The sequence below is a fragment of the Lygodium microphyllum genome, chromosome 2 (genome assembly GCF_053477565.2).
Source record: "Lygodium microphyllum isolate KBCC chromosome 2, Lygodium_microphyllum_v1.1.10, whole genome shotgun sequence".
NCBI classification, from domain to species: Eukaryota; Viridiplantae; Streptophyta; class Polypodiopsida; order Schizaeales; family Lygodiaceae; genus Lygodium; species Lygodium microphyllum.
Genome location: NC_141136.1, coordinates 127,192,288 through 127,218,074, shown reverse-complemented (window position 1 = coordinate 127,218,074; position 25,787 = coordinate 127,192,288). Strand labels below are relative to the sequence as shown.

The following is a 25,787-nucleotide window of genomic DNA, read 5'->3' as shown; positions in this document are numbered from 1 at the left end:
AGGAATTTGGAACATGAGATATCTAGTACTTGCTAGAGAAGATCTCACAAATCAAGTGGAAGGAAAAGCCTTGACAACAAAGTCTACTCAAGCTGTTTGTAGATTTTTACTTGAAGAAGTATTTTGCACGTATGGCTATGTAGCCAAAGTAACTGCTGATAGAGGAGAATTGGATGCTGATGAGGCTCGCCATTTCATTGCTCAATTGGGAATCAAGATATCTCTTACATCAACCTACAACTCTAAAGGCAATGGTAAGAGCGAAAGAGGTCATCAAAACCAATTCTTAAAGCTTTGGAAAAATCTTGCAAAGGAAAGATGAGGGAATGGCCTAGTCAATCTTATCAACTCACATGCATGTAGGCAACATCTTTGAGATGACATCTTCTAGTAAGAAAAGAAAAAGATTGCCAGCTCCACATAGTTATATAGACTCAATGAAGAATAGAAAATCACAAATATTAATTCTTAGAGGAGGCAATGTGGCTATGTTAGAGAATTCTTCATATGAGCAAACTTTTTGACCTCCCAAGTTGAACAATCATGACAAGAGCAAAAAATATAAAAAGTCATTTTTGTTGGAGTTTTGTAGACACAACCAAAATGTGTTTATTGTGCAAACCATAGAACAGCTAAAAGTTGACTAGATGGCCATAGTATACATCACGATTTGTGGCACAATAAGGAAGAGAAACAAAAGCTCATGGATATAATTGATGCAAAACATCACACTATTTCGCATTATGGGCTCATAGAACTACCCATAGTGCAGTAATAGGTTATATGCCGGCTGAACTAATATATGGACAACCACCTATTATGCCTATTGAGGAGTCCATTGTCACATGGAGTATCTTGCATTGGGATGAAGGCATGAATAGAGAAGAGTTGTTGACTTTGCGCATAAGGAAACTTGAAAGAAGGCCAGAAGATGTCAAGACAGCCACCATTGAAAGGCTAAAAACAGCAAGATTAAAGAATAAGAAGAGGTTTGACAAGCATCATCGACTCCGTCCAAGAGTTATTCAAGAGAATGATTGGGTACTTGTCTAGAGAATCAATATAGTGCTCATAGAAAGCTAGCTTGGACCATATGTAGTAAAAGTAGTATATGATAATGCTACTTATTCTTTGGCTGAAATGGATGGAACCATGGTAAAAGTACCAATAGTAGCCGGTAAACGTATCAAGCTCTTCAAAAGGAGAGAATCTTCAACTTATGAGCTTGATGACTTGGATATGAGCCATCTACTTGAAGACAAGCAGGAAGAAGAAGACTTAGAGGATGAAGATGAAGTTATGTCAGAAGAAGACCCTCCTTAAACCTGTAATATTGTGAAATGGCACATGTCGGAGGATGTGCAGGTTAGGAGGGGGTGAATGTCAAAGAGTTTATTGTTCATAATATAAATCATGAGATTCTTATGAACAAAGAAGAATTTTACTAGGATTTATGTGAGGAATTTTCATACATAACTCAGTCATTGTTTCCTAACAACCAACTAAGATATCACTTAGTTACATAAGTTCATTTGAATTTGTCATACAATTTTCAGTTGTACCACGAATATTGATGAAAAAATAAGTCTATGGGAACCTACAACTTGGTCAGCTGGAAGTAATTGACAGACTGCAGGATAAATCACATTGATTCAAGTAAAAAATATGGTTAGAACTCAAGAAAAATGCAAAAAGTCCACTAGGTTCATGGGGGACCTAAAGTAATGAACTAAAGTGACCTGTAAGTGACCTAAGTAGGTCAAAAAGTGAAGTGGAGCTGAGCAGGATGCAACCCGCATTTTTCGACACAAAATACGAGCCTACACGCCTACAACATCTGGAGAAGACTGGGAGCTATGGTGCATGCAAACTGAAGACTGGAGCTCAAGATGAAGATACAAACAAGAAAAGGTGAGAGCTCCTCTTACCTATCCATTTGGTCTGACAAAAATGCATGGAATGACAGCCTATAAAAGGGAAAAATCTGAGAGAAAAGTATTCATCCTGCTCTTATGTACGTCTTCTCTCATTTTATTTACCTTATTCATGGTCCAATGAAGCCCGACTTGTACCCAGGTACTTGAGTGACTTTTGGGCAAGAAAAGGGGAGGATTTTGAAGGTGTATGGGCTGTTATGGACTGAAAAAACTAGTCATAAACAGGGCAACCCACTGTTCTTGTCCATTTTGATGAGTAAACAAGTGATCCATGTGGTTGTAATAGAAGAAATTGACCTCTTATTATCAGGACTTCATTCATTAATGATTAGAGGAGCTTATTCTTGAGTTTATGTACACTTTTTGAGCTTGATTATGGGCTGGAAATTTCTGTTTTAAAACAGGGTTAAAGCTAAATTTATGCTCCATCAATGTATTTCATGTACTATTGATCTATGTATTGAATGTACTTGAGTCTACCATCAAATTACTTGTTTCCTGGAGTTGTAATCCGTCTATGAACATGAGATAAAAGCCATTTGAGCTTGCATTTGGAATATGCATTTGGATTAATATCTGAAAATATCCTTTATGTAAAGGCTTATTTTTCCAAATGCATTTGATGTAATCAAGATAGTGACAATCATTCCATTCATGTATGATAAATACACAGAAAAATCTTGATACCTTCTTCTTCAACTAAGTCATTTCTAAAAACCGAATCTTGTCAAACTCCATTCTTTTTCCCTTCTCCAAACCTTAAATCCCACACTCTTCTTCTACTCTAAGCCTTGCTGGTAGACCTTCAACCCCTAACACGACGAAAATGCGACCATCAGCACCACTCGACTGCGGCCAAAACGCCTCCATCTTACCTACCTCCTTCAAATCCATTCATGCTCCTATAGTGTCTCTCTTTCTTGTGATGTGGTCCCATAATAAGCTGCCCACATTCTTGAAAATATGCATGGGATCCAACAAGTGGTTGACTTGTAAGTGGGTCCAATATGGCAACTCATAGAAAACTGAGAACCATCACATTCCATTTGGATGTGATTCCGCATGGACCATTTTCAGCTCGTACCAACTTGCGCCATTCATACGTGTTGGAGGTCATCCAAGGAAACCTTCCCTGAGTTCATGATCCTCCGGTAAGAAAGCAGCGTGTCCTTGATATACCATCTTCTTCATGGTTCGTGACCTTTGGCAGTCTAACTGTGGCCCACACAATGGACATGCATGATAACCTGAGGTAACCAGGCCTATTCCAATATGATGCCCTAGTGAATACTTGATTGAACGAGATAAAATATAGATATTACCAGCGAGAACGGAGGCCTGCTCACCTGAGCACTCTCCCAATCCCGGAAAGTCATGCATCGTCCACATGAGAATGGCTCGAATATTGGTTGACCGCCGACCATCGCACTTGCTCATATCTTGCACAGTGACCCCCTCCTCCCACAAAATCTTAAGCTCATCGACTAATGGACAAAGATACAGGTCCATATTTTTTACTTTGTAGCCGCCTGGGACGAGCAAGCTAAGGATGAGATGTCCTTTCTTTGTAGAAAGCCATGAAGGGATGATATTGTAGTTGACAAGGACTATAGGCCACACACTGTAAGAAGTTGAGCGTAGACCGAATGGATTCACGCCATCCATTGCGAGACCGAGCCGAAGATTCCTTGGCTCTCGAGCAAAGCCTGGGAAGGTAGAGTCAATGTGGCTCCATGCGCGCGAATCCGCTGATATTCGTTGAACTCCATCCGTGGACCTATTCTGCGCATGCCACGTTGTCAAGCTCGCCATGCCGGACGTACGAAACATGTGGTTTATGCGGGGATAAGCGAAAAGTGTCTGAGAACTTTTTGAGGGATGGTTTGCCCTTGCAAGTCCTATCAATATGTGTGAGCACCACACTTTGGACATGTCTCCATAGCCTCGTATTCTCCTCGAAACAGACAGCAATCTTTGATACATGCATGGATGTTATTGTAGTCCATGCCAAGCTTCCGTAAAACATGTCGTGCATCGTCACAAGACTCAGACATGGTATTTGCACGTGGTAATATATGATATTTCAATAACCTGAAAAAAATCATAAAACACCTTGAAAAAGCACAAATGTTTGTAATAATAGTGCTGAAAAAAAATATCAATGAAGCGTATGTACAAGGTACCTGAACAACTCCATCACACTCGTATCGCTCCACCCGTATTTTGCTTGCACACTTAAGAGTGCAAGCAGTGTCTTCAGTCGAGATACTTGGCACCCATCATATAATGGTATGGATGCTTCCTCTCTAAGAGGATCAGAAGTCTTGACATCCATGGGAATCAATGCATCGATCATTGCCTCCATCTCAGGCTCCAAGATTGTAGGTAGGTCTGGAAGGTTGCCTATCTCCTCTGGCATTGACGGTATAGATTGGCCTTGCGAGTGGTGGATTGGCTCCTGCACTCCATCCATCGCACGCCCACGTACTCTTCTAATTGGCTGCAAAGGGTGCACTCCCCCTTGGGATGAGACATCACCTCCCTGGATAGCAAAATTTGCTAGCAAGACCCAATCTTATTGTATATGGTATTCAATTAGCTTACAAGTACAATGCAAGATTGATATTAACTTCAATTTACCGTTTGCTGAAAATCCGCAATCACTTGATCAATGATCTGAGATTGAAACACACCAAATCGTCGTACGTGTTCTATAGACAATTGGCATTTTTTTCTAATTTCCAACTTGCATTGAGAGCAAGGACATAGGACACGCTGATTAAGATATGCCTCGCGATCTTAAACAACAGGACCTTCTTCATTTTCCATCTTGTCGACATTACAACAAACAATTTAATGACTTGTAATACAATTTGGGAAAACCCTTCACTCATTGTTTATTAGAGGTCACTTATGATTCTCGAGATGTCTATTTGATGTGAGATCACTTGGGATACTATGTCAATTTCTTGGCATGCTATTGGACTAATTTGAGCACTCATTTACTCAATTTTATAGAGGTAGTCGCACCTGTAATAAGTAGGATTGAATGCTATTTTGTCAGAGAAACTTCATGCTTATTGCTTGTTGATGCTTATTGATTACTTTGCATGCTACACTAATGTCTATGGTTGATGCCATATACATGGCTATGCTTCTAGAATGCACTTGGATTGAGATTGAAGATTAGTCTCATTGAGTTTGAATGTTACTTCTCACATCAAGCATTAATTTAAGACACTTCATGCCTCTTATCATTGGATGATACATGAGCCATTTGTTAGATATATTATAGTGAGACAATAGGACTAATTGTGACATGTACATGCTCTCTTGATACTCATTGGATGCAGTACCACTATCGTAGGATGGTTTGATATTTTGTCTTGGATCTAGTACTTATATCTGTCATAGTGTTGTTAGTGGTATTTATATGCTTCTAGGTTATGTATTGAGCCTTAGTGTCCTCTCTCATTTCCTTTTCTCTCTCCTCTCTCTCTCATTTTTTCTCTCTCCTCTCCCTCTCTCATTTCATTTTCTCTCTTCCTCTCCCTCTCTCATTTCATTTTCTTCCTTAAATGTTTTATTTGGAAAATATTTCCCTCTCTTCCTGCTAGCTTTCACTCAAGAGGTCCTTCCATTTAAATGCTCCTAACACTCTCCAATGAGTTGCATTTAGATGAGTTACATTGTGAGTTCAATTTGAATGCAACCCATAGGGTGTTTTATCTAGAGAACTAATTTCATGTTGTAAGCAAAGAAATTTCACTAATTTCTTTCCTAATACAATTGATAAACATTAGACATAACTAATCCTCCATAGCAATCATTAGACACAACAATAGAAATAACTAATTTCTTTCCTAATGCAATTGATAAACGTTGGACATAACTAATCCTCCATAGCAATCAATGCAATTCGAATCTCTACTACAAATGATTAGAGAGTTTTTTAATAAAAAATTGAGTTGTTGAATTCTATCTACTCTAATATACTTAACCAATCAAATCATCATCTCAAATCAATTCAGCCTCACAATCCAAGCATGGCTCCCTCAATTGGTTACGCCAATCCATTTTGCAATCCATCCATTCCTCAAGTACTCCAACAAAGAGAGGAAGCATAGAAAAGAAAGAGGGATATCCCAACCTCATCTCAACTCCACCTCTCACCCTCCAAATTGTAGAAGAAAAAGGGGAAGAAGAGAAGAATGCAAGATAGGAGAGAAGCTTCACTCTTCTAGTTCCTCACTTAATTCCTCTCTCACTCTCCCTCACCCTCACCCTCACCCTCACCCTCACCCTCGCCCTCAATGTGAAGCATAAGAAGATAGGATACAAGGAGAGAGAAGAGAGCTCTCAACTTTGCACACACAAGAATGATCTATGCATGCATCCTATGTTAATTTGAACACTTCAAAAAAGTGAATAGAGAGTTTTGCCCACAACCTCTTCCATTTCCTCCCTCTCCCTCTCCCTCTCTCCCCCTCCCTCTCCCTCTCCCTCTCTTTCTCTCTCATTTCCTCTCCCTCTCACAATATATCCTAACACTCTCCAAAAGCAAAAGGGAGAGGAAGAGAGAGAATGCACTCTCCCTCCCTCTCCCTCTCCCTCTCCCTCTCTTTCTCTTTCTCTCCCTCTCTCATTTCCTGCCCCTCCCTCTTTCTCTTTCTCTTTCTCTTTCTCTTTCTCTCCTAAACAAGCAAAAGAGAAAGAGAATTAAACCCTAAACAAGCAAAAGAAGGAGAGAATAGACTCACCGATGAGATATGGCGATTGTGGGGCGGCTCCTCTTTGCTATGAAGACTCCTCCTCTCCTTCGCGAATGACGGCAGCGGTGGCGGCGGCAAGCCTTTTTCCTCTCCCTCTCTCACGACGGTCGCTCTCTCTCTCTTTCTCTCGCTCTCAAAACAGTAGACGCAAAAACACGAAATAAACTCGCGCTCGGTTTCGGCCTTTTTTTTTCCGTGTGGGGCGTCACTATTTGCATCGCTATATGTGTCGCAAATGTGACACAAATAGCGACGCCGCTACCTGCGTCGCTACCCGCCGTCGCTATAGGCTTAAATCCTTGTAGTGTGTATGTATGTACACACACACACACACACACACATACATAGCAAGATTGATCAAATGGATGTAGCTTAGTTAAGTTGAAAGTGCGACGACTAGAAGGTCTTGGGTTAAACTCCTACATTCTACAAGATCATTTACCATAGGTATAAAGAAGGGAGGTTTAAACCCAAGCTAGTGGGTTAATAAAATGAGTAGCTTATCACTAGGATAGCCACTTGATTGATTGACTGATTGAGAGAGAGAGAGAGAGAGAGAGAGTGTGTGTGTGTGTGTGTGTGTGTGTGTGTGTGTGGTGGTTGTATTATGTCACATGAAGCACGCTAGACAAGGAGCCCCCTATATTATATCAATTGAACCTTATGCAAACAGTGTGCATTTCAATAGTTTGTTTAATGTATGTTGCAATGGTTGAAGCACATCAAGCAAGAAAGGGTGGTGCTACAATAAGATGCTTTACTAGATTTTTGAGAGTCCAACAAGTAAAGATAATCATATTTTTTGCAAGGAAACAAAAGAACATGCCACAACACATCCACTTAAACTTTCAAGATTTGCACAAAGTCTAGTAAGAGTTGGTGGGTGTGGCACCACCAAAGCTGCAATGGTTTTGAACTATGCAAGACACGAAGCATAACAAGCTACAACGTGCATATTGCATTGCAATAAAACCTTTTAGAGAAAGTGATGTGTTGTGAAATTACCTAATACACCATTTTTTAATTGGAATTGTACAATGTAATTTACAAGAACCCTCAAGTGCATAATATTTTTTTTTCGGGCCTTACTTTTTGGACGTGACATCTAGTGCTAAAGAATACTTCCAAACCATCTCTAGCACATCTATATATCAACATAACATTATATATATAATCTATATATTTATATCAATATCTATATAATATTATAATTGAAAAAACTTCCAAACCTCGCACCATTCCTACAGGGCAGGGCAGATATACCTAAGAAAAGCTCGATCAACATCATCACACATATATGGGTCTGCACACGTGCTCATGAGCATTGGCTACATTAACATCATTACTTCTCTCTCGTAAATGTCGACGACAACGTGATAATTAATACGTCCAACCTAAATAATAGGTCGATGTGTGAATGGCAAGTCTTTCTCCACCAGCTTGCGCAGCTCCTACCGGCAAGCTGCTACGTCGGCTACACCCGCTCTTTTTGTGCGAGCAGTCCTCCACGCAATTGATCCGTTTGTGTCTTCTCTTCTACGCATGGAATAAAACCGCTTATCATTTGAGCTATACCCTCCCTAGAGCTGGCGAGTTAGATGGTGCTGCAGGTGGTGGCTTTGATACGGTTTTTGGTGGCGTTGCCAGTAGCAAATCAAAATTGAAATGAAACGTGCAATTATTATCTACATGCATATCTGAGTTTAAGGATACATTTATGACTCCATTATACACACCAATTAACAAATCTAAATTGAAACGAAACACGCAATTATTATCTATATACCTACATGTATAATGGAGTCTAAGGATACATTTATCATCTGTCACACCTACATGTAGACTTTTATCCACCATAAATCACACAAAAACCATCGAATGAATACCCATGTATTCATGCATGCATGCTCTCTTGAAACACTATATTGTTTCAAATAATATTGATACCTCGTCACATGCACACATCTTTGGATTGACGCATTTACAAGTGCCTACATGTGGCCTGGAAGCAACCGGTTGGACCAACAACCCCTATCATCAAAGGAGACTCACAAATATATATGCATCCATATGACCCTATTTAGTCTCATGTGACATGAATACAAAACCACTTGAATTGCTTCGTGAATGGATGCATATATGCATGTTTGTGCCAATGAGAAAGAGAACTCTATGTTAGTCTTTATACTTGTCTTTTGGATTAATTGTGTGTGAAAAACTAGGTCATTCAATGATTAGGTGTTACAAAAAGTAGTAGTAGTAGAGGTGGAGATACATAAAAAGTCTCAATAGGAGGGTATAAGAGAAGAGCAATGATGGTGTCATACAATTGCAAAGAATTTTGCATGTGCATGTCAAGCAAATTAAGTGGAAAAATTAGGCTTATAGGCTTATAACACTTAGAAGAAGGTGGTGGTGATGTCAAGTATTAGTTAGATATAAGGACCAACATGATCTTTGGTTAAGTACATGCACTCTTGCCGTGGCTGGAGATTGTTGTAAAATGAAAGGGGGGGGGGGGGGGGGGGGAAGGGTGGGAGGGAGGGAGAGAGGGAGGGAGATTGTTGTAAAATTAGAACACAAGGTCCCTCAAATGCAAAAAATTTAAATAGAGCATGGGGGACTTGGAATGTTGAAAAGAAGACCAATATTGTAATAAAGAAATAACTATGGTAAATCTATATTTGAGTGCATCCATGTTAGCAAAAGTTAGTAAAATGAGTTTATAATCTATATGTATGAATGGATTTTCGAGCATGGACTTCTTTGATATCCCCTCTTACAAACATCCTTATCCATTGAGTTTTGTAATGTCCCCTCTTAAATACATCTTTATCCATTGAATTCTGTGATATCCCCTTTTTAAAAGTGCTCCCACCTTGTTGATATTTTTTGGTTGTAAGAGAGGGGAACTTAATAATGGGGAAATACTAGCTACACTGGCTGGTATATAAGGTGAGATAGACTTAATTTTTGATCATCAGATAATTAATACAAGTCTTCTTTCTCCTTCACCTTGCTGTCCAAGCTTCCATGTCTTCTCTCTCTCTCTTCATGTCTTTCTCTCTCCTCGTATCTGTCTTTCTCTCTCTTCTGCTCTTCTTCTTCTTCTTCTCTGCAGTCTTCTCTCTCCCAATCCCTCTCCTTGACAATTGGTATTAGAGCCTAGGTTCTTGGTCCCAGTTAGTCCTCCATTTAGTTACATGGATTTTTGAGTCATAGATACACAGGTATAGGGAGTAGTAGGGGAGTTCCCAAAGATTTCTAGACCACAAGGACTGCACACAGGAGCATTAATGGTAGCTTGGACCAAGTTTGGAGGAAGGAAGACCGACTTTGGCAGCTCGTGGGTCATTTTTGGTTCATTTTGAAGGTAAACTCTTAGTAACCGTGGTCACAGGAGTTAGAAGAAAGTCTAGTTGGGGTTACTTTTCAGGGAGACTCTTCTCTCTCCCCCTTTCTCAAGCTTCTTGCAAGCTTCCATGAAGGTAATCAGCCCCAAATCTTGCTCCCTCCTCTTCCATGGAGTGTCAGCCTTCTTCCTTTTATTTCTGGAGTTTAAGAGCAACCAACGAAGCAGTCTATAGGCTATAGTGATCATCCCCAACCCTCTAGGAGCAGCCTTGTAAAATATGGTGCAAATTTTGGATTGAAAACTGTGAGCAATGATCATAATATTGAGCTTCTTCCTCATCTTGGATCTCATTTCCAGCTTCTAGCAGGTCATTTGGACAAGGTTAAAGCCTTCTTCTCCACCTTCTTGGCCATTCTTGGCTTCCCAAAATCCTAGTCATAGGCAGTCCATGGCAGCCATGAAAGCTTGGCATCAAGCTCAAGAATCTTAAAGATTTTGGTTTTTTCTTGGTCCCGGGGGTTCACTCTTTAAGCCTAGCTCAAGATTTGGCCACCAAGAAGCATGGGAAAAGATTAGAAGCAAGATTTGAAGACATGAATTTGTGGGCAGCCATGGCTATGGAAGTGGAGCTTCAATTTCAGTAAGAGCTCTTCATAGGAAGGTCTTGAGCCATCCTATCTCCAAGCTACAGCCACATTGGAGCTCATTCTCAAGATTGGAAGGTTTCTTAGAAGCAAGAAGGCATTATGGAGTGCCCATTTAGAAGGAATCCTTCTCTTGATCAGTCCATGCAAGCAATGCCCTTCCCCCATTAAAGAATCCTTCTCCCCCAAGCTTGAATTCATCTCTTCTTGATAGAGCACAACCATTTTGGAGCTATGGAGCATGCGGGATTAATTTGGAGCTCTCACGAAGGACTGAAGTGGCATTAGTGGCTGCAATCTTCATCAAACAACACAAGGTAACCGATTCTTGGCTCTCATTCTCTCCCATTAAGCCTCTTCTTGAATCCTATCCACTTGTTTGAGAGGATGCATGAGTCCACTTGTTTGAGAGGATGCATGAGTCCAAGTAGGTAATAGGAGTCCCAAACATTGTATGCATGCTGAATATTAATCTCAGCCATTCTCATTTGATCTTATGGTATCGGAATGGATTTTATTCATGCTGAAGCTTCATTGAGATTATACTTTTACTTACCCATTACCCATTTCGCTTCTTGTGAATTGGCCGAGCCAAGAATTGATTAATTAATCCATTGTATAAGGGTGAGTTGGCAGTGAGTCATTGTCGGTAAGCTCTCTATCCCTATTCCCAATTCCAATTCCATGCACTTCATGAAAAGCCCAAAATTTCCATTCCTAAAATGCATCTCATGCTGGGTGTTTAATTAATAAATGTCTGCTATGTATATTCCGGGTGAGGAAAAGCCCGATGCCAGGTGAGGTGGCAAGACAAAAGAGGGGTGACCCCAACTTGCCATCAAAGACCCTAAAGGGGTGCACAACCCGGCCCAGGGGGAACTTTTTCCACCTCTCGGTGATCCGAAGCCTAAAACTCGTTTGCAAGTGCAGGTATTTATTGGGAAATTTAGAAATTGACTTGGCATGATGAAGTTTTTATGACTATGGCATGACACACTCTTATGTTCATGGGATGTATGGATGTACCTTAGCAAATGTATCTTTAGATACACATGCAGCTATGTATGCAATGATGTATGGGAATGCATTGCTTTACTTGGGTTGAAGATGGATGTATGTATCATTGGATACACCTATGGAGTCATATATGCAATAATGACAGTGATTATGTAAGTATGAGAGCCTATCTTGTTTGATATGGTCATGGGAATGCTTATTCTTATGCTCAGTAATGTTGAAGTGATGCCAAACATGCTAAGGAATGCTCAAGTGATGCATGATGCCCAGCAAACAGTGAATCCCACAGTGCAATAGAAAGGGAATCCAATTTCAGCCCACTTGTGACTGTTTCAGGGTGCTGTAGAGAAATTACTTGCATTTACAGAGGTATTGCCACTCCTAAGAATTGAGATGCTGACCTTTGAGAATACCCTCAGGCCTTTCCAAGAACCCCACTCAGTTTTGGATACCCACTTGGAGCATACCAAATACCTATAGCCCAAAACAGGCCTTTCCTAGGTGGGGACAGGGTGCTGGACTGCACAGAATAGTCTCACATTTATGATTACAGAAATTTCTATATAAAACCTAGGAATGCCTGCCTATGCTCATCTCAAAGAGGGAATTTCTGCCTCCGTTTTGAACAAAAAAGTAGGTCAATCAAAGTTGTCTAGCTCTAGTTATAGCCAAAACAGTGACAGGTGGTCTCACGGGACTGCATCTAGACATGGTGGGTAACAGGGGGAAAAACAAAGCAAATGAAGATGTTCAACAACAAATAAGGGATGCGCGCACCCCGAGGGATGACACCAACTTTGAGGTTGAAGAGGAAGATCTCTCTCACTCCATGGGAAGTCTTAGTGCACTCAATCATACCCTCAGTTCACACGAGACTAGACATGTGGAGATTCATAGGGAAGTAATGGAAGATCAAGCTCAAATGGTGACGGAGATACGCCAAATAACCTCTACCATGGAAGAACTTGCAACCAACTTCTCAATGTGGATGGATTCCCAAATGAAAGGCAAGGGAAAAGAGGATAGACCAAGCATGCAAACTGAAAGAGTGACCATCCCATCTGTGAATGCAACCTATGCAAGTATCCAAGGTATTTTGGGAAGAACGGGCATTCCCAACGTCACCTTTGAGCAAGGAGAGCCCTCACAAAGGCATGAGGAGTCCACACACAATGGGATGAGGAGTAACTCTTAGCCACCACCCGCGCCCATGCCACCTATGCGTGCTCAGCTATCTTTTGGAAGGAATCACTCAAATAATGGGTCATTTCTTGGCAGCCCAATGGATCAACCCCACTTTGGGTATATGGGACAACCCCCCAACCATGAAAGGGAGTTGAGAGACAAAATCATTTTCTCAAAGTTCAATGGCCAGTCGTCCTCCCCGGCTGAATTAGAAGAATGGCTCTTGAATCTTGAAGAATACTTTGACATAATGCCAAGAAATGATGATCAAAAGATACAGTTTGCCACGATACACTTAGAGGGCTTTGCCCACACGTGGTGGCGGTACATAAGGAGGGAAAATCGGCATCTTGTTGAAACTTGGGATGCATTCAAAGCTCTTATGATTCAATTCTTTGTATCTCCGATTGAGAAGGAGAAGCTTGCAAGGCAATGGTATGGCTTAGAGCAATGTGGGATGACGGTGCGTGACTACACAAACAAATTCCTCAATCTCACAATGTATGTTGAGTCCATTAGTGATGATGCAAAGCTTCACAAGTACATTTATGGTTTGGATCCCTAACTCTCGATTGATGTTTTAGCCCAAAGTCAATCAGATTTGTTCAAAGCTATTGAGTTAGCTGAGAGGTACTCTCGTAAGTACTGCCGAGATGCTTCATTTCAGCATGGACAACAAAGAGGGGCGTCTCAACCACTGTTTGGGCAGCAAAGGGGACCTATGTAGTCACATTTTGGGCAGTAAAGAAGTGTTGTAAGGCCCGGGCAGTTTGGGGTAGGTTATGGTGGTGGAAATATGCCATTCAACACCCCGAAGATCCCCACATACCCCACCTTTAATGCCTCTAGGAAAAATAGTAATTTCAAGACTACAAATCAAGGAAGAGTTGAAAATAGACAAGGGGATAGCAGGGGTAAAAATGCTTGAGATTTTGGTGGTCAACGCTCTATCCCGATGGACCTCTACAAAGAGAGGAAAGAAAAAGGACTTTGCTTTAAATGTGGGGAAAAGTATATAGTCGAGCATGCATCTAAATGTGCTTATAGGAATGCAAAAGCAAGGGTACATAGCATGTTAGTCTTTGATGAATCTGATGAGGATCATGAGGATGCAAGTGCCTTTGCAATCACTGCCAAAAATGATGAGGTTGAAGAGGAATGTGGGCAAGAAGAATTCTTTGACCTGGCTAACACCTTTCCATTTGACCCCAACGGTCATGTAGATGTAAATATGGGTGATAAGAATGGTTCACATGTTGATGTCGCTGTTTGTACTATCTCCCTGAATTCTTGGATAGGATCTAAGAGCCCCAACACTCTTTGTCTTCAAGGCAAGATTCACGGAAAAGATGTATTTGTCTTGGTAGATAGTGATAGCACACACAGTTTCATAAATAGAGCAGCCATGGACAGGCTAAAATGTTTTGTCTCTGATTTACAGCAACCAATGAGGGTGCAAGTGGCCAATGGGAGTGAGGAAATTAGTACTCAGGTATGCCCAGCTGTACCTATTAAGCTTGCTGAAAATTATGAGCAGAAAGTGGCTTTGATTGCACTCAATATGGGGCCGATAGACATTGTGTTGGGCTGCAATTGGCTGAAAATTTTGGGCACCATTTCTATGGATTTTTCATTGCTATATATGCAGTTTTTCAGGGCTAGACAGCTTGTTCACCTGCAGGGAATTAAAAACATCAATGAATTTCAGCTTATTATAGCCAAATAGCTCAAGAAAGAGTTCAAGAAATGGTCCTAGATTTTTGTGCTACAATTAAACAAGGAAAATGCAGATCAGTCCCAAAAAATGCATGATAATTGAGCCCTTAAGGCTGTACTTGCGGAGTATGGTGACTTGTTTTAGTTACCTACAACATTACCTCCCAAGAGAGCGGTAGATCATCCCATTGATTTGGAGCCCCACTCCAAGCCGGCCAATAAACCCCCTTACAGGTTGTCCAAATGTGAAAGAGAAGAAGTGACCAAGTAGGTCAAGGATTTAGTAGATATGGGATTCATTGAGCCTAGCTCATCCCCTTTTGCATCACCTGTCTTGCTGGTCAAAAAGAAAGATGGCACTTTCAGGATGTGCATAGATTACAGAGATCTGAATAAGATCACTATCAAGAATAGATACCCTATTCCTAGGGTGGACGACCTGTTAGATGAGTTGAAGGGAGCTAAGTATTTCACAAAGATTGATTTGAGATCCGTTTACCATTAGATACGCATGCGTAAAGGGGATGAGATAAAGACTACATTCAGGACTGATCGTGGGCTCTATCACTTCTTGGTCATGCCCTTTGGCTTTACTAATACACCAGCCATGTTTCAGAGCCTCGTGAACAAAATACTTCAGCCTTACTTATTCAAATTTATATTGGTATTTTTCGATGATATCCTCATTTATAGTCGCTCAAAGGAAGCTCACCTTATGCACATGAGGCAGATATTTGATATACTTAGACATCATAAACTCTTTGCTAAGGAGACAAAGTGTTCATTCATATAGACTGAGGTTGAGTACTTGGGACACATTGTCAGTGAGGCAGGCATTAGAGCTGACCCAAAGAAAGTGTAGTGTGTCAGAGATTGACCCACACCTGCAAATACTACCTCTTTGAGAGGATTCTTGGGTCTCTCCTCATTTTACCACAGATTCATTCGGCACTATGCCACTACTGTAGCCCCTCTCACTAATAGGCTGAAGAAAGAATCATTTTAATGCATTGGTAGATAGAAGCTTTAAATAGTTGAAAGATTTGCTTACTTCAGCCCCTATCTTGGTATGCCCTGATTTTTCTAGGGAATTCACCATTCAGTGTGATGCCAATGGGAGAGGAATTGGTGCAGTCTTGCTGTAAGAACATGGGGTCATAGCTTTTGAGAGCCGAAAGCTAGCTAAAAATGAGAGGGTTATTAATGTCTATGATCAAGAAATGTTGGCCATCCTTCATGCCACCAAGAAATGACATCATTATTTGTATGGCAGCCAGTTTAGAGTGAAAAGTGACCATAGAGTACTCAAGTACTTTTTGTCTCAGGAAAATTTGACTCCTAAGAAGAGGAGATGGGTAGCCACCTTACAGAACTATGACTTTGACATCACCCACACTCGTGAGAAGGACAATGTAGTGGCCCAGGGATGTGGGCATGTAAAGTCTCTGCTATCATGGAGTTACACAGTGATTGGATACATGATCTTCAAGAGGCTTACCTGTTAGACATTGATTTTAGGAATGTATTTCAAAAATTATAGGAAGGACAATGTGTGGAAAACTCTTCATATTAGCTGAAAAAGGGGCTTCTATGGTATAATGGCCGAATTGCCATCCCTCATGCTTCCCCGTTCAAGCAGAAAATCATGCAGGAGATGCATTCAGCCCCTATAGCTGGTCATTTGGGAGTCTTTAAGACCTATGAAAAAATTGCTAAAAGCTTTTACTGGAAGGGCCTTTGGAGAGATGTGAAAGACTTTGTCTTAGGCTACATACCTTGTCAGCAAAACAAGGATAGCACCTTAAAACTAGCTGGTTTACTTCAGCCATTCCCTATGCCTGAAGGCAAGTGGACACACATCACTATGGACTTCATTACCATCCTCCCAGTGACCAAGAAAGGTTGGGACAACATCTATGTAGTTGTGGACAGACTCACAAAGACAGCCCATTTCATTCCCACAAAGACTCAATATAATGCTTCTCAAGTAGCCAGCCAATTCATGGAATATGTTTTCAAATTACATGGCTTACCATAGGTCATTGTGCATGACTGAGATGCTAAGTTTATGAGTAACTTTTGGCGGGCAGTTTTCAGCTCTATGGGCACTCAGTTAGCCCCTTCCACTGCTTACTATCCACATATAGATGGCCAGATAGAAAGGGTTAACAAATGGCTGGAAACTTACTTGAGGCATTTCTATCATGATGTGCAGCATGCTTGGGACTCATGGTTGCACTTGGCTGAGTTTTCCTATAATAACTCCACACATGCTAGCATTGGAGTTTCACCTTTTGAGGCCCTGTATGGCTACGAGGTGCCCCTTGATGTGGTGATCTTCAATGATAAAAGAAATCCACAAAGCAAGGAAGAATTGGATAGAATGCAAGCCTTGCTTTAGTAGTGTAAAGCTAGCTTGAAGAGAGCTCAAGATCAAATGAAGCTTTATGCTGATGACAAAGGACGGGATGTGGAGTTCCAAGAAGGGGATTTGGTGCTCTTGAAAGTGCCTAAGTCTAGATATGCCTCCCTTAAAGACAGGTCCACCAGCAATAAGTTGGCACACAGGTTCTATGGGCCATACCAAATTATCAAGAGAGTGGGAGACTTGGCATATCGATTGGCATTACCCCCATCTACAAAGATCCATAATGTCTTCCATGTGAGTCAGTTGAAGCCCTTCATTGTCTTAGCAGTGGACTATGTTGAGGAACTTCCACGGATAGACGAAGAAGGCATCATTCAATACATACCCAAAAAATTCATAAGACAAAGGGAAAAGAGGCTTCACTCTCGCTCGATCATGGAATACTTGATTAAGTGGGAAGGTTTACCACTCAAGGAAGCTTCTTAGAGGCCAGCTTCAGTGTTGGAAGAGTTCCCATATCTTTTAGAAGTAGATTTGGCTGAAATCTAGCTAACTATGGCCATGTTTTCTCTCAGACTGATTGTAGACAACACTCTATTTTAAAGAAAATTTTATTCTGTACTATGGACAACAATGCACACCATACATGGGTTGAAAGTACTTCTCGAGAGCTCCATTTTGATGTGTAGAACATCCCATTCGGAGACTCCCATAAAAAGTTATGACAGATTCACTACAGCAGGGTCCTGTAGTAAACAGCTTGCTATCCACTGTCTGTAGCCCCCATTTACTCCAGATATTTGGGTCAAAATTCATGTTTATAACTCCCCAATAAGTCCCATGTATCGTACATACTAGATGACCTATAATACACAATAATACCTCTTCATTCATCAGTATACCCATGTAATAATGCAGCAGACTAGTACTCTGATCTCGGCCCCTCCCAGTTACCACACGTGCCCAAATTGTTTTTGAGGGCAAAAACCTTCGGATGGGGATGGAATGTAGGAGAGGGGGACTTAATAACGGGGAAATACTAGCTACACTGGTGGTTGGTATATAAGGTGAGAGAGACTTAATTTTTGATCATCAGATAATTAATACAAGTGTTCTTTTTCCTTCACCTTGCTCTCCAAGCTTCCATGTCTTCTCTCTCTCTCTCTTCCTATCTTTCTCTCTCCATTTCTAGTCTTTCTCTCTCCTCGTACCTGCCTTTCTCTCTCTTTTGCTCTTCTTCTTCTTCTTCTCTGCAGTTTTCTCTCTCTTCTTTCCCTCTCCCAGTCCCTCTCCATTGGTAGTCTTCTTACCTCACATCATTTGATGCATTTGGGGTTTTTTTAAAAATTCTCAATATGAGTAGTCTCAAATATAAATATCTAGAGAAATTATCCAAAGCAAAAGGCAATAGGTGATAACCTTCACTCTTTGAAACAATGAGACATCCCAACTTAGCTAAACCTCTTGAAGAAATTATGATATTATGGTAGTTTGCAAAGTGGAAAATAATTGGTCACAAGCTTAGCTAAACCAACTTAACTAGGTAAGGTGTAGCCTCACAAGCTTTATAATGATGTCAACCACACCAAGCATGCTTCGCACTTCATCATGTGTACATGCATGTACAAACAACCTTTTCCTATATCAAAATACTCATGCATTGAGAATCTATGTGGAAAAGAGATGGATGTGCATGCATATCCACTAAGGCTAGGAAGCTCGGAAAAGACTAGTACCATAGTTAGATGCATTTACAACTATCATGGTGTTGATAACTTGTGTGAAAAGGATTTTAATGCAATGTCTATAGACCTGAGGCTAAAAAGCTTCATAAGACTGGTATTTGATGTATTTCAACCATGGAATCGTATACCGATGTCCTGCAAATAGCTACCTTGGAGAAAGGTTTGGGATAGTGCCACTCATCAACACACTTCCATCTATGTCTGATGAAATGTAAGTATTGTTAGAACCTGATGCATTTGTCTTGGGGGGAGTACTGTCAGTGTCCCTTGAATATATCTCAAATGCGGTCATGGAATCTGGTATCGGTGTTTGATGCCATATGGCTTCCAACTGCCTCACTACTTCAGCCATGGATGGACGAGAGTCTGTATCATCCTTGTAGCAAGAAATCGCTAGTCTCACCAAAGGCTCTAAACATTCGAATGGATATGAGCCCATCTGTGGGTCTACAATGAACAACATCATGCCAACCTCATATGCAAGGTTGACCTGTAGCACTCCACATCCATTAGAGTTTTCCTAACTTGAAAACCCTTCTAAAAAGAACAATTTATTTGTGAGACTGAAAACTGCCAGAGACTAATAAATCCTTACCTCCCTCACAAGATTTTTCCCATGTGAAATGGGCTCCATGCCTGTTACAAGCTCTAGCATGACAACTCCAAAACTATAAAGATCACTTTTATCAGTGAGTTTGTGGGTCAAGAAGTACTTTAGATCCGCGTAACCCTGGAAGAATCTCTGGCACTTATTTAGCAAGCAATAGTGTGATTCACACTCCAAAGATAACTATGATCAAGTCTTTAGAATGCATGCATCCCTAATGTGAAGTTAGTCCCTACATCTTTACTCTGGTAGAACCATAGCATCGAGAACAGGATATGATCAACCGTATGAAGCTTCCACTCACCGGAGTGCCTTTCACTACAGTTGAAATTGGGCCAACTATTGCACCTTCTAGATCAGGAACATGGGAAAGCTTTGAAACTCCAAAGTCAGCAACCTTAGCTCTCCTCTTCGTATCAAACAAAATGTTACTACCTTTACTATCATGGTGATATATGGGTGGACTTGCTTCTGTGTGAAGATATAAAATGCCTCTAGCTGATCCCAAGGCTATGTGGACTCGGGTTGGAAAATCTAGGGCCACCTTTGATTTTTCTGAAACATTACAGCCCCTCAAATATCAATGAAGGAGAAGCTTCTCAACTGCTCTAGAATTGATATATAGATATCAATACAACTAGATTCATGTACTAGTTTTGAAGAAGATCATCATGAAAATTTTTACTCACAATTAAGATGCTCTCGTAAGGTACCATTTTCCATGAACTCATACACCACCATCTGCAACAAAGCCTAAGTTAAGTTCTCCTTACTAGTTCAGAAAAGTAGGCACTTCTTGAACTATGAGAGAGTAAAAACCCTTCAATACATACCTGTTCACCTTGATCATCGCAAAAGCCTAACAAGGAGACAAGGTTGCGATGATGAACACGTGAAAGCAACTCTAGCTCTATAGAGAATTCTTTTGCACCTTGTAATGATCCCTCTTGTGCACGCTTTATTGTAGCTACTACCCCATTCGCCAAAATATCCTTGTAGAGTTTCCCATGTCCATCTTTCCCAATCTGCATGGAATCATCAAAATTGTTGGTGGCCTTTGACATTTCTTCATATGTATAATCTTTACTCACAATTAAGATGCTCTCGTAAGGTACCATTTTCCATGAACTCATACACCACCATCTGCAACAAAGCCTAAGTTAAGTTCTCCTTACTAGTTTAGAAAAGTAGGCACTTCTTGAACTATGAGAGAGTAAAAACCCTTCAATACATACCTGTTCACCTTGATCATCGCAAAAGCCTAACAAGGAGACATGGTTGCGATGATGAACACGTGAAAGCAACTCTACTTCTATAGAGAATTCTTTTGCACCTTGTAATGATCCCTCTTGTGCACGCTTTATTGTAGCTACTACCCCATTAGCCAAAATATCCTTGTAGACTTTCCCATGTCCATCTTTCCCAATCTGCATGGAATCATCAAAATTGTTGGTGGCCTTTGACATTTCTTCATATGTATAATCTTTCACACCGGCGACTTTCATGTTTCAATAGTGTTTCTTTGCAAAGAACCACAAAATGCTCTGTTAGTACATGGTCTTTTACTATGGCATCCTTGAATGCACCAAATATCTCAAAACTTAAAAATCAGTCAAATTAAGGATGTTAACCATAGCCGTGATAAAAATTCTCACAGTAGAACATTTGATTTCCATATTACCAGACAAGTAATCTAACAACCCAATCAATAAAGTTGCTCCATTTTTAGTGTGTGGAAATCAAAAGAAAACATATTCAGTATTAGAATGTTTCACAATATGAGGGTCCATGCATCAATAGAAGGGGGTGGAATCATACTTTCTCTGGAGGGACTACGGTGCCTAATAACAAAGAACATCGCAACATTGACCACTATGGCTCTAAACACAGCTGCAGCTATCACAATACTTGCAATAGCACCTCCACTCAAGCTCTTTCTAGATGGAGGAGACGATTCTACACAGTCAACAAGCTTGTGAGCCCAAATGAGAAAACAACACTGGAAAGACAAAACTCATTGAGCAAGGACTTGCAGGTCAATGGGTATTTTCTAAGTTGTGAAGGTATCGTCAAGAATTTTCCAAGTTGTGAAGGTATCGTAAAGGTATTGGAGCTCTGATTTATTGAATTTATCTCTACTTGGGAACAACACGATTGACATCCACATACGTGGACCAGGTTCCCAATTATATTGGGACACATTTACCTAATATGATGAGAAGTTTCGTCTCGATGACAGGTAATCTCTGAACATATCCTTGTAGGGTTCAAAGATAGCAAAACCAGGACTCTTCAGTCGATATCCTACTTCAACAGGATAGGCGCATTGACAAACACCTTGCTGAGTTAGTAATCCATAATCTAGATGCTGATTATGAGTTGCATCACATGTTGATTGTTGACATGAAGTAGATAATTTAGGAGTCCTTTCAAAATCGAGAAGCTCTGAATTGCTTCCATTAAACACTGTGCAGACGTTTGGTGGTAATAAAGATGTATTGTTGCACACTGGATATCCAAACAACCTGACAATAATTCTTTCCCAGTATCAACCTCCTCCGTTTTTCCACTTCTACTACTCACACTTGGCATAGAAAGAGGCCTAAAAAACCTTACAAGATCTCAGGTCACCTGAATCTGACATTCTCTGTAGAATCCAATGCGCCGAGGATGAACGCAGTAAGATTGTTGTTTTGAAAGTCCCTGCAGGATCATAGAGAGGAGGCTTAAGCATCATTTTTTGTTTGGTAAAGAGAAATTGTATTAATCATAGAAAAATTACAAGATCACAAGAGTCACAAAAAGCTAATGTCACAAGGACGTGAGAATTTATTGCTTTGCTTAGCATTTGATTAAAAAGTTAAATCAAATGTGCAAATGTGACTTGCACATGTGAGATGCACGTTAATTATTTCATAGTGTGGGACCCACAACCCCAAAATATTAATCGGTGTGAAAGACAACAATTGTATGGCAAGTTATGTTTGACAGATACTACTAACATCAATGCACTCGTCAAGGAACTCTAAATCAATACCTCCAAAGCTATGCATTAGAGGTAAACTATTAGACCCGATTTTTAATCCACTATGAAGCAAAAATCAAGTGTACATGTTGCTATTTACAATGAACAACAAATAGGACACTAAACCACTTGAAAGAGGAGCCCTAAATGACCTCTTAAACCATAACTTTAATGGAAATTTCCCCCCTGCCACCCCCCACCATCCCAAAAAAGGCCATTGGATGCGTCCTTGAGCCAATGTTACTTGCAAGCCCTCCTCTTCTGTCTCAAATATATACATCCCCTTTGAATGAACATATGCAAAAAATAAAGAAAGCCAGGGTGCTGGGGAGATTTCTTACAGAACAAATATTGACTCTGAATTCAAAAAGGCATCATGTTGGATATCATTCACTGTAATGTTTCCATCTAATGAGTTGTCCCACAAGATTCTATAGCAAGGTAGCATACAAGGAATATTCAGTATGCCATTGTCAAAACAACAATACAAACTAAAGCACCAATGCAGACACCCATGCATATGAAATTATCATTCAAGGCAGACAAAGTGAGTCACTACAAACTCGCCATCTTCTAAAACACTTATAGAAAATCCAGTTTTGGCACTTCCAGAAAGTCAGTGGCACTGGCTTGTCCAGTTGATTGTAAGAGAAGTCACTAAATAACACATGAAGGTGGTTAGACTTGACACTACAAAATCATCCCGATATCATGAGACTTTGGACACCTACATAGTTGTAAGAATTGTAGAAAGAGGCCTAGATGGAAGCATCCCACTCAGCTAGTTTTGACTAAGATATCTACATTAACAGATAAGAACAAGAACTAGATATGTGTATGGTCAAAAGGTTATCCTCAATGATGCTCATAAATGGATTACTTATACTCAAAGCCCTCCAGTGCAGTTTTTTACAATAACGAATAATTATCTACCGGGACAAACAAATCCTTGAGCATGAAATAGGGCCGAGATATAACATCAATAAATCTCTCAACTACTATGTACAATGCAAGATTTATGGTCAACTTGCAACTTGACATACATCTCCATTTTCATCTTCACTAAGATAACCATCCCTTTTACCCTTTACATTGACATGCCTTCTAAGAACTTGTTCCCCCCATTTGCTAGAGTTATCGTAATCGAGAAGCAATGTAGCATACCTAGTGCTTGAAGAGTAAACCCAAAGTGATATGGTAAGCTCTTGATAGGGGCTTTGGCCAAATTTTGTGGTAATAATCCGAGTTGTAAAAAACCCGGATCACCGTCAATGCCAGAGGAGACAGACAACCTTCCGGACCTACCTACAATCTTGGAGCCTGAGATGGAGGCAATGATCGATGCATTGATTCCCATGGATGTCGAGACTTCTTATCCGCTTAGAGAGGAAGCATCCATACCATTATATAATGGGTGCCGAGTATCTCGGTTGAAGACATTGCTTGCACTCTTAAGTGTGCAAGCAAAATACGGGTGAAGCGATACGAGTGTGACCGAGTTATTCAGGTACCTTGCACATAGGCTTCATTGATTATTTTTTTTGACACTATTATTACAAACATTTGTGCTTTTTCAAGGTGTTTTATGACTTTTTTCAGGTTATTGAAATATCATATATTACCACCTGCAAATACCATGCTTGAGTCTCGTGATGATGCACGACATATTTTACAGAAGCTTGGCATGGACTACAATAACATCCATGTATGTATCAATGACTGCATACTGTTTCAAGATGAATACGAGACTATGGAGACATGTCCAAAGTGTGGTGCTCACAGGTATCGACAGGACTTGCAAGGGCAAACCATCCCTCAAAAATTTCTCAGACACTTTCCGCTCATCCCCCGCATAAACCACATGTTTCGCACGTCCGACATGGCAAGCTTGACAACGTGGCATGTGCAGAATAGGTCCACGGATGGACTTCAACAAATATCAGCGGATTCGCGCGCATGGAGCCACATTGACTCTACCTTCCTAGGCTTTGTGCGAGAGCCAAGGAATCTTCAGCTCGGTCTCACAATGGATGGTGTGAACGCATTCGGTCTGCGCTCAACTTCTTATAGTGTGTGGCCTATAGTGCTTGTCAACTACAACATCCCTCCATGGCTTTCTACGAAGAAAGGACATCTCATTCTTAGCTTGCTCATCCCAGGCCGCTACAAAGTAAAAAATATGGACATGTATCTTCGTCCATTAGTCGATGAGCTTAAGATTTTGTGGGAGGAGGGGGTCACTGTGCAAGATATGAGCAGGCGCGATGGTCGGCGTGTCAAGATTGTGGGAGAGAAGGAAGGAGTCTCACTTGTAGCTTTCTTGCTTGCACAATGGGGGAAGACACACAAGGGTGGAGGCTGAAAACAGTTTTCCTCTTCTTAGTTGTGTAAGCCAAAAGAACTCTCTTACAAAGAAATAGAAGAACCCTATATGGGTCTCAAAACCAAACTCAACTAACTAAGGTGGCATACTAACTGAGCCACGAACTAGAGTAGATAAGGATAGCTATCATGTAGCTATTATTCATCGGCGGTGTACCAACCACGTCTGCAACTGACAAGTCGGTGACATAAGTACTCAACGGTCACCTTGGCATATCACGAGTGGAGCTCGATATCTCAACACTCCCCCTCGAGCTCAATCCCAATTCCTGCACACCAAGCAGGTCTCTGAACTTGCGCAGCTTCTCTGCGCCCAATGCCTTCCTGAATATGTCAGCTACCTGATCCTCTGTACTGACATAAACTAGATCAATAAGACCTAGTAAAACCCTCTCCCGCACATAGTGATAATGCACCTCAATATGCTTTGTTCTAGCATGATAGACTGGGTTATTTGCCAAATGTATACTGCTCATGTTGTCACAATAAATGACAACTGGCCCATCTGTAGGCTGATGCATATCATAAAGTAGCTTATGCAACCAAGCTACCTCACATGCAGCCATTGCTGCACCCCTATACTCGGCCTCTGTGCTCGACAAGGCAACTGTAGGCTGTTTCTTGCTGCTCCAAGTGATTGCAGCACTCCCGAAAGAGAACACATATCCACTGGTAGATCGTCTATCAGAAATGCTACCAGCCCAATCAGCATCAGTGTATCCATGCAACTGTATCTGAACCCCAGTCTCATAAAATAGTCCATACTGCAATGTGGACTTCACATACCTGAGTATGCGTCTAGCCGCATCCAAATGCGGTTTCCTTGGAGCCTGCATAAACTGACTTACCAATCCAACAACATAGCTCAAATCTGGCCTGGTAATAGTCATATAAATCAAACTTCCTACTATGCGTCTGTACATAGTAGGGTCTTCCAGAAGCTCACCTGCATCTGCGCTCAGCTCCACATTCTGCTCCAAAGGAACTGAAATAGGCTTACAGCCTGTCATCCCATATTTGGACAGCATGTCCAA

The 25,787-nt window shown here is 40.8% G+C and overlaps 1 pseudogene; it reads right to left on the bottom strand.

The window, feature by feature from the left end:
* Nucleotides 1-18,884: 18,884 nt before the first annotated feature.
* Nucleotides 18,885-22,819, bottom strand: LOC148040295 (putative LRR receptor-like serine/threonine-protein kinase At1g06840; annotated as a pseudogene).
* Nucleotides 22,820-25,787: the final 2,968 nt, after the last annotated feature.